Source organism: Crocodylus porosus, unplaced genomic scaffold (genome assembly GCF_001723895.1).
Source record: "Crocodylus porosus isolate Cpor-Errol unplaced genomic scaffold, CroPor_comp1, whole genome shotgun sequence".
NCBI classification, from domain to species: domain Eukaryota; kingdom Metazoa; phylum Chordata; order Crocodylia; family Crocodylidae; genus Crocodylus; species Crocodylus porosus.
In genome coordinates, this window is record NW_017728910.1 from 35,550,351 (window position 1) to 35,560,826 (window position 10,476).

Consider the following 10,476-nt stretch of genomic DNA (forward strand, 5'->3'; position numbering starts at 1 on the left):
ATAATAAGCCAAACAACTTCCTCCAGCAAAGGAAACAAAATAGAGCTAATTGTTTCATAGAACTTACTGATATCCTTGAGGAACTCTTGGCACTGCCCTGAACTAAATCTTCCCAAAGTCTGAAAAAAATTGTATTTCTGCTTTGTAAAGATACTGCTTTTTAAAGTATGTTTTTGAACTTAGTACAGCATACTCTAAAGAAATATAAGATTTAATACAGTTTAAAATGCTGTAATTTAACTTACAAAGTTGCCTAGCAGCACTATCTATGATTAGTTAATATAAACTCAACTATTCTTCTAGGGGTTAGTGATCCAGCTATCTTGTGAATGTAGAGTTTATTTTGTGGTCAGTAGGCATCATACTATTGATTTTAGAGAAAGAAAAAACTGAGCACTAATCTTTTTGTCATGGTTTATTAAATAAGATTTCAAGGACCAGTTAATGTAATTTTCACAGTTCCATTGATTGCTATAGGAATTTTACCCTGGACTTCCATAAGACTTTGCCAGTTTACATCCGGTTGAATGTCTAGTCACAAGTCATAAGTTTTAAAACATGATTAAATATTGTACTGGCCTTGAATTACTCTCTCTTATAGTGGAGGCTATGTTAATGAAAATTATGTAATTATTAACTACTGCAATCTGAAGTGGTACCTTATAGCCTAACTTGGTCAGGAAACATTAACTTGCATACTCTACAGCCTATTCATCAGATGCTATAGCCTATGAAAGCTCATGCTTCTCTCAGTGACTTAGTCTATAAGGTGACATCCTGCCCTGTTTTCTGTATAACTTCAGAATAGCAGCTACCTCTCTCTAACTGTAATGTTGCCTACCTATCTGGCTCTATTTATTTTCTAAAGCACTCATTTCTAAAATGTCTAGGCATTAATTTTACAGAAACACACACACAATTAAGCACTGTTTCTTCCGTTAAAGGGCCAAATTCTCTTTCCCTTTCTCATTTTTCACCTCTCTCTAAAGTGTTGTTATGCATGTTATTTATTTAGAAGACTGAATGTTTCACAGCTAACAGACACTTTTAACTTTTGCTTTCTATTAAACCAAGATAATACAGGACAGTTTAATGCTGCCAGTGAATAAAAGCTGACAGTTAAAAGTCATATGTAAATGCTGTGGAGAGCAAGAAGCACCTAGCACAGGGGCAGGCAATTATTTTGGGCAGAGGGCCGCTTACTGAGTTTCGGCAAGCCAACGAGGGCCGCATGACAGGCAGCGCAGGGCAGATAAATGTTCATTTTCTAAATTTTTTAGGGGCCCTGTGAGATGGATAGAATGGCCTGGCAGGCCACATCTAGCCCCCGAGCCGCATTTTGCCCACCCCTGACCTAGCAGTTTAATTTCTAAAGCTATCTTTTTCTGCTGACCCTCAACCCTGAGCATAACAAGTTAGATCTTGCTCCCATCAAAGACTAGGGAGTTTTGCCATTGACATGGAAACAGAAATGGGACAAACTTTAATCCCATACATCTTTAGTACTTCTGCATGAATATATTTTTATTATATCTAAAACAGTTTTAAATTAGCACCTAAAATCCTGACCACATTTAAGCAACACTTCCATTGATTTCAATGGGATAAGGGCTTCACCTAATATGCCTATTTATTCATGGTTAGATTCAGTAGCTCCCTACCCCGTACCAAAAAAACACTCACTCTCTCTCTTACAGGCATCCATTAAGGTTTACAAAATTTCAGACAATTCTGCCATAAACCGTGACCACATTTACAAACTCAAGTTCCTGTGTTAAGTATTTAAAACAGACAATTCATTTCAAGAGGAGCTATGAAAAATCTGGTCACTTAAGTAATCAAATGTGGATTAAAGTGCTTGACTGTAGTCATCCAAGTTCAAAAATACCTGGCCTTGGAATCTGACATCCATTTCAATGTTCCCATACATCATCTTTAATTCCAAATTAATTCAAAACCTATCCTACCTCTCTCTGATTGCATAAGATGCCCACCCTATACTCTGTATGTGTATTACTGTACCCTTTTCCCTTCCTTTTTATTTTCTAGTTTGTTACCCTCTTCAGTGTAGAGACCTTTCCCTTTTTATTTTAGCCTCTAAAGAGAACAAGAACATGGGATCAAATCAAATATTAATAAACACCAAATACTAATAAACCTCATCCTTTTTATGGATGTACCATTATCTTTCATGTTATCAACTATCACTCCTGTTCTCCTACCCATTAATCTAAATTTCCCACTCCAACAATCTTTCCAAACAATTTTTTTCTGCATCTTCCCATACTTACTGTCAGATTTACATTTCTGTATTCAGGCACAAATTGGCCAGCTGGTTATTTCAAAAGCACTTACATCTGTCTGCACCTTTCATGGCTTCTAGCATTTCTTTCTTAATTACAAAAGGTTTCCTACACTTGTGATTTTGCTTTTAAAATAAAAAGCAAAACTTAAAAGCTAGTGCTTTTGTGGGTAATCATTTCTGGAAGCCCAGTCTTTCAGAAGCTCTTAATGGAAACTAGTAACAATATATGTTATAATTTACAAACATATATTCTGGGGGAATAATTATCAGGAACAAAAGAAACAAAGAGCCAAGAGTGTGCATTTGGAAGATGAATAAGACACACTTTGCTTGTCACAAGGATTGAGGTCAATAATATCCATTTTAAAGCAATTAACCCAGCAAGCTAAGTGACAAAGAGAAGGATCACACAGGAAGACTAATGGTCCATTAAAACCATTTTACTTCACTAGGGATGGACCTACAAAATTAATCCTGGGATTAGCTATATGAGATCTGTGGTGAACTACTAGTACCAATTTGCATGTAAAGGATTCTCTGAAAACATTAGCAAAAATTACAGCAACTCTGTCTGATAAAAAAGTTCACTGCTATGTTTCATTTAAGATTCATTCAAATAAATGTAACAGGTTATGTTGGCCATTCTGCTTCTACAAATTATCATCAAAGTTAATAATTATTTAAAGTAAAAAATGTAATAGTGGGAAACAACTGAATAAAAAAAATGAATTACAAAATCTGTCATTATTTAAAATGACATTTCTTTTTCACATCCACTCCCATGATTTTAACATAATGACAAAGGTAAATTATTTATAGATCTGCTTTTTCCTATAACTCCTGCTTGTTGGAAACAGACTGCACACTTCCTACTCTTAATCTGGGCCAGCTCTTCTTTAGGCTTTTGGGACTGTAGCCTAAATTCCATTAGAATCATTTAGACTTTCCTACTCTATTTAATGTGCAGTTATTACATGTTACTTGGAATATGTAATCTGGCCCTGAGCCATAAGGGGGATATGACTTGAATGGCCAAAAGAAACCAAAATCCAAGCATGTTACAGGCTGAGCTGCTCACAGAATGTGCTTTCTGTGAAAGTACATAAGCCACTGCTTAAGAATTATTTTCATTTATAAAAATACCTAATGGAATGACCTAGGGAAAGGAGGGTAAACACAGACAAAACAATAAATTGGATCCAGTTGCCAACAATCTTACAAGTGATATTTTAAATACATACAAAGAACTATAGGGGCTTTCATAATATAACAAAGCAACAAACAAGGGATTTTTTTGCCCAGAGTAAGAATCTGTCCTTGCACTCTTAGTATATAGGAATTATGAACTGTACTATAATAATGCAATAGGTGACAGGATGTTTTATCATCAGGTGCAAGCATGAAAATCTTTCAAGAATCCATGATTTAAGAGACAGACAGAAGGCAGCATTTAAACTAGCAAAATCATAGACGCATAAACTTATGTAAGCAAAAGTCTTACTTCATCAGATGCTATGAAGCATCTGTAGGAAGCAGAGCTTTTAAACAGAAAGCAGTGATTAGAATACAAAGAGTAGGGAAGGGGGAGGAAAAAGAAGGGGATGCTGCTGGGAGAGGCAAGGTGGGTAGGAGAGAGAAAAATAAAGTAGTTTACCCACTGAGGTTAACCAGGGTTATATAAATTAATCCAGGTAATGGGAGACAGACAGTAGGGCAGCCACAGAGAGAAAGCTAAAATGCTGATGTTGGCAAGGTGAAGTTTGAGGAGCCATACACATGTTAATTTAGGAGAATGGGTGAATGAACAATAGCAAAGAGACCGAAATGTCAAGAGAAAGCCCACCAGAAATAAACAAAGAAAGTATGGTTTTATGTATTGGGAATAATAAGAAGCTTATAGTTTCTGATCAGTTTTTAGAACTCAGAAGATAATGGAATGAGAAATATATAGAGATAAAATGGAGCCAGAGAAGGGTTCTTTACTAGTGTGAGCTAATCTGCTGGAGGCAGGGTAGATTTATACTTTATAGACTAACCAGAGTATGTATACCATGTGTGCATGTGCATACATACACATGTGCACACACTTTGGTTAGTCTGTAAAGTGCAAATCTACCCTGCTTTCTTCTTGACCTCAGTTTAACATGTCTAACTATGGGAATGTGTAGATGAAATGGGAGCCCTACATTGAAGTGGTGGGTTTTAAAAAACACCACTTCAATTTAGGGCTGATTAAACTCCTGTGTCATGCACACACCCTGCTGACTTACCTGCCTGTCTGGCAGGGAGGGGCTGGTGAGCTGCTGGTGGGCAGAATGGTCCCTGGGCTGCAGGGGGAGGGGGCTGGTGCTTCCCTCCGCAGCAACAGGAGGCCCACCCCCCCAGGCAGCACCCACCTGCAGTCCCGGGGGGCACTGCAGCCACAGAGGGAAGCACCAGGTCCCTGTACAGCTCAGGCAGGCAGGGAGGTTCCAGGGGGGTGGGGGAAGATCAGGCTCGCTGCTTTTCTTGGGCAAAGCTGCTTTCCTGGGCTGCTGTCAGGCTGCCTGCAGGGCTTCCTGCAGAGCCATGGAGCTGCATGCAGCCCAGTGCTTCACTTCATGGCTGTAGGGGCAGCAAACTAAAGCTCCTCAGAGAAGTTTAAGTTTCCTGCACCCCAAGTCATTTAAAGTGCATTACACTGCCAAATTTCCTACAGCGGCTGGAATGCTCAATATGCTGCTGAGGCAGGCTAACACCGACATCATTACAGTGCTACAAAAGCATTTAGCCCACTTTAAAGTGTTGCACACCCGCCCCCCTCATTTAGTCTACACATGGCCTATGTCTCTAATGTACTGGAGCTAGCCAGCATGGGACAGCTAAAATCTCCCTAGCTAGCCCAGCTGTAAGTATTCTGATCAAACTAACTGTAATTACTACGTGGGTGTGGTCATTTATAACACTGCTATCTAATTTATAGTTATTTTGTTGCAGTATTTTAGAATATGCATTTAACATAATTGTATAGCTGCTATCAGCTTTTGGCTTTAATGAAGGAATTTTAAGTGAATTACTGGAATGGTAAATCAAATGACAACATAAATGTACTCACAGGGGTGAAGAAAAAGTACAGGGGCAGAGGTGGATGAGGAAACTAACTGACTAGAGGCAGAAATTACACACAAACCAGAATAAGCGATCAGGAACTAGTTCAAATCTGTAACGTAACAGGGCAAAGTACAGACAACATTTTAACAGTCAAAAAGACGGAGGCTGAATCAATTCAGTCTTTGCAGGTTAGTCTAAACTGCAGAGATTAAACTGAGAAACAACTGGACACACATTTACTTTTGATTTAGATAATGTATCCGAATGCCTAGAATGGCTCAGGCCGGAGATGAGGGGAGCGCAAGAGGACAGCTTTCTGGCACATATCCAGCATGAGCTGTGTGCTCACTTCCTCTTCCTGCTACCCCTGAGGTCTCTGGGATTTGCAGTCCAGAATTACAGCAGCAGGATTCTGCCAGGCTGCTCATCACTTCCTCTTCTTGTTTCCAGTTGTCTCTGGGATTTGTAGTCCACAGTTGCAGCCAGCAGTGACTTTCAGTAAGTTTGGCAGGGCAGGGCAACTCTGTACAAAGGGGAAAGGGGGTTTAACTCCCCCTCCTTGGCCCCAGACCGCGGTTAGGGTCTGATGGGGGGGGGGGCAGTCCCTGCACCCCACTCAAAACCCTTCTCTGCTGGAGCATACAGCACAGCTCAGCCAAACCCAGCCCAAGGCTGGAAAGCATGCTGGGGGACTCTGATTTAACTTAAACCAGGAAGGGGCCTGGGACATAAGTTTTATAAATCGATTTGACCCAAATCAGTTAAGTCTGATACTACATTTAACCAGGTTTATCTTAAACCAGTTTTGGCCATTTTGAAACTGGTTTATGTGCACTTAACTTCTGTTCTGTTCTAAGTTTAAACCATTTTCTGATGACTTAAACCAGTTTATGTGCAACTTCTGTCCCTAGCTGAGAAGGTCAGTGCACTTAAACCATTTTCAACATGACCAAAACCAACTTAATATAAACCTGATTGGATGTAATATCAGACCTAACTGATTAAGGTTAAATCAGTTTATTGGACTTCTGTGCCAAATCCCCTCCAGATTCAAGTTAACTCACAGTCCCTCAGCATTCCAGGATGCTTTGCACCTCCCCCACAAACCTCTCCCTCCCGCATGGCAGGTGGGTGGGGTAATCTTAGCCCATGCTGTTTGCTCCAGCCAAGCAGGAAGGTGTGCTTCTGGCCAGGGCCATTGCAAGTGCATGGCTGCATTTCCAGAATCACAAGTGAATATCTGTTCACTTGCTTATTTTTTCAATCTACGCAGCTTAGACTAACCTGCAAAGATTGAATTGATTCAGCCACAGGCTTTATGGCAGTCTGTACTTAGCCAGGGTCTTGCTGCCAGGGAGGGAAAGGGAGTGTAATAGGGAGCAAGGTTCCAGAGGTGACTGCTTAGGGAGATGCCTGCTGTGAGGCTTGAATAGTGTTCTCTCTTGATTAATAAAAACGCATGTTTCAAAAAGGGTCCGTGATCTAGCATGGATGCTTCTGTGACAGGCCCAAGGTTCCTAACTTAGATCTCCATCTTTGAGGGGTCTTTCAACACTGATGCCATTGAGAGGCATTGCTGGTAGCTTGGAGGATCTGTGTGTCTTTTTTGTCTCAACTTGTCTTCAAGCAATGCCACAACAGCTTGAAAAGTAGTTAGTTTCATGCTGTATAATTTAATAAACTTCAGTCAAATTTATATGATAAATCAAAATCCTTTGGGCCACTGCTTGTTTTTTTACATTCCCCAACAAGGATATTTTATCAGGACTTTTGTGCAGGCTCTTTCTTCCCACAGAAACATGTGCAGGAGTCATAAAATACGTTTTTCCAGGATTATTTTTCACATTCTGTCTAAAAGACAAGTTCACCAGGACAGTTTTAAAATAACCTACAATTGTCATTCCACATTATCTGCTTGCAAAAGAAGAACTTTAAACCCTTAAGTTGCCAGATACTAGAAACAGGTGCCTGATGTCTCATTGGCTTAAAGACATTTTAATAATTATCACATCATGCCATTTAATGTTGAGAACTACCATCCATGTTGCTGGCAGGCAGGCAGGCTCCAAATTACCACAAAGAACTGAGTTAATTATAGGTGCAGGAGAATTGGCTAGAAGGTTCCCAAAAGCTGAGAATTATATCTCTGGCTATTGCAGATAGCTGTGTTAAGGGTGACTCTCATAGGTATTACTTAGGATTTTGTGGCCATTTTTTCCCCTTTCACATTGCCTTTAGTACCAAGCCTTTAGTAAGGCTACCAATAAAGCACCTGACATAGGTGTGTCAAACCCATCTGCGCCATCAGGCTGGATTCAGACAGCAAGGAGCCTCTCAGGGTAGATGAGACTCAGCAGGGGTGGCAGGGCAAGCAGCAGTGCTGATATTAAAGCAGCCATTGCTTACTCCCTGCCACTGATATATGCGTCCTAATCTAACTACGCAACATTATTCCACTGGAAGTAGTGGGTTGGTAATTCTTTCCTAAATTCATCTATTTGTAGTGTATGGCCTAGGAATGTTGTTGTTCTAGCAAGTGAGATTGGGGCCCACTGTGCCAGGCCCCACACAGTATACAGTAAATGTTCCCTACCTGTCACAGACCAAATAAGAACTCATCTAAAGAGTCAAGACAAAAAAAAAAGGATGAAACTGGTTTATGTGCACCATGGAGAAAGAGAGATTTAGGATTAAGCCTTTAAAGATGCAAAGCAACTTCCCAAGGTCACATAACAGTTCAGTGATAAACCTGGCAGGAGAACACAGGTCTGCTGACTTCTGGCTCACTGCTCTCTGTTAGTTCATACTGTTTCTCCCGGTGGTAGAGTGGGAACTACAGGGACAGAGCCATGATTTGGAAAAAAGGGAGCACAGGAGCAGCCACTCCCTCTGCTGAGGTAGCTATAGCTTCACTCAGCCTCCTTGACACCCCACAGTGGCAGCCTCTGGGGACTGCTACTACTTTCCCACTGTCCCAGAGGTAGGGAAGCTTCAAAGCTGCTCCTGCTGGGCTGGGACCAGTAACAGTTGTAGAAGTGAGATGTGCTGGGGTGAGTTTCCCCCACCCTGCCTAGTCCCCCTGGGGAGCAGGTGTGGGAAAGGAGAACCCCCTGCACATTACCTCTTCTGCTTTCACTGTTCCCAGATAAGTCCCCCACTTTGAAACTTGAAACTTTCCAAATGCAAGGAAAGCAGCAGCAGCAGAGAGGGGGAACAGGGAAGGGAATCCAGGTGGGAGAGAGGCTTCCAGGCTGGATCCAATCTAATCCAAAGGGGGGGGCGGTAAAGCCACGACACTCCCCTCTGGATCTGCTGCTAGAGAACTACTGATGAAAGCCCTTGTAAATGCTAATTTAGGTGAGTGACTGGAAGTTTCTAACATTACTTTCAGAAGCGCAACTACTCTTAAGTTCTTTGATTTCCAGCAGCAGTGACTTCCACAAGAGTATTATAGCTCCTGTTAGAAAAGAATTCATCTGGCTAAATCCATTCCCATTAAATTCAACTGAATGCCCTCTTGTGATTTTTTTTTTTTTATTGCAATGGCCAGGTAAGATTTCCCAGTTGGCTTTTTTAATAGCATTAATAATGTTATACCACCCTCTTGCCTCTTTATTTCTAAACTTTTTCAAACTAATTAAGTCTAACCATTGAGATCTCCCTCATAGAGGTACCTTCTGTCTTCCCACTAAACCTACATACCTTTAAATAATTTTCTATTTTTGCTTCTCATAGAAAAAAAAAGTTAAAAAAATCAAGGAATGAAAGCACCAGCAAGCAGAGAATAAAAAAATGTTGTTACTGATTTTCAATGGTATTTTTTAAAAGTAACTAGCATAATATGTATTTTTTCAGTCTTCTCAATGTTTCTACAATAAAATATTGCCCTCCCTTGGTAGCACAGGGACTAATCAGGGGAGCTTTAGGCAATGTCTTGCTTACAATTTAAATTGTTTCTTGGCATGTAAGCATTGAGAATCAGTACATTAATGAAGGAATGGGTTTCACATTTTCCACTGAAGGTCTTGAATCTGCCCATCTGCAGTATTAACTATTTCAGGTTTAGTGGAAAGCTGTCACATTTTGGGAAACTCTTTTAGCAGATTTTTTCTTTTTGGGCCTAATGTTACAATTTACAGTTTTTTCATCTTTATTTTTAGTAAAAAATCTAGTATTTGTGATTTCTCAGGATGCATTTGTTTGATTTCCTTCTTGCTTAGTCTGTCCAGTGAAGTTGAAATAGTATCAACATTTTGACCTTTTCTCTATGTACCACAGTCCTTGGATTTCTACCATAGTTTCTCTCCTGGATTCTATTTCTAATTTGCATGCACAGATTGTGTAGCAAAAAGAATCTGCCTTTATATTATTACAGTAAGTTTATCTGTGAAGGTGAACCATTCAAAACCACTGCATTTTATTTTTCAAGCCATCCTTACTGGATCCTTTCTCTTTAGAATGCAAACTGACATTTTTCCATTATTGTTTCTTAAACCACCATTTTATCTTTGTGATAACTGCTCATGTGGCTGAGTTCCTGAAGTGGTACTCTGCAGGGTATAAATTATAGAATGTTTTCCAGGCCTTTCATGACATGACTGTTACAGGTTGCCTTTCAGAAGAAGGTCACTATTGGAACTAGAACCTGCTGCATCTGAAACAGAAGTGATTTGTGTTTATTATTACAGGCAGAAATTGTAGAATAATTGGGAGCCATAGCAAACTTTCACTCTATACTTAATGAATATATCAGGAGGAAGAGCTGGATCTGGAATTCTACAGGCAGCTGGGGGAGGCCGTGCGTGCAAAGGATGTTGTGGTCATGAATTACCCTGACATCAACTGGGAGGAGCAGTCGACCAGGTCTTACCGCTTACGAAGGTTCCTGACATGCGTACAGGACCTACACCTCGTGCAGGAGGTACTCGTCCCCACTAGGGGAAATGCCATACTGGATCTGGTGGTAGCCTCTGGGGACGACCTGGTGGGGGAGGTGCTAGTACAAGAGAGGCTAGGGGACAGTGATCATGAAATGATCCAGTTTGCTATTCAGAGAAAGGTGGGGAGGGTAACTAGCACAG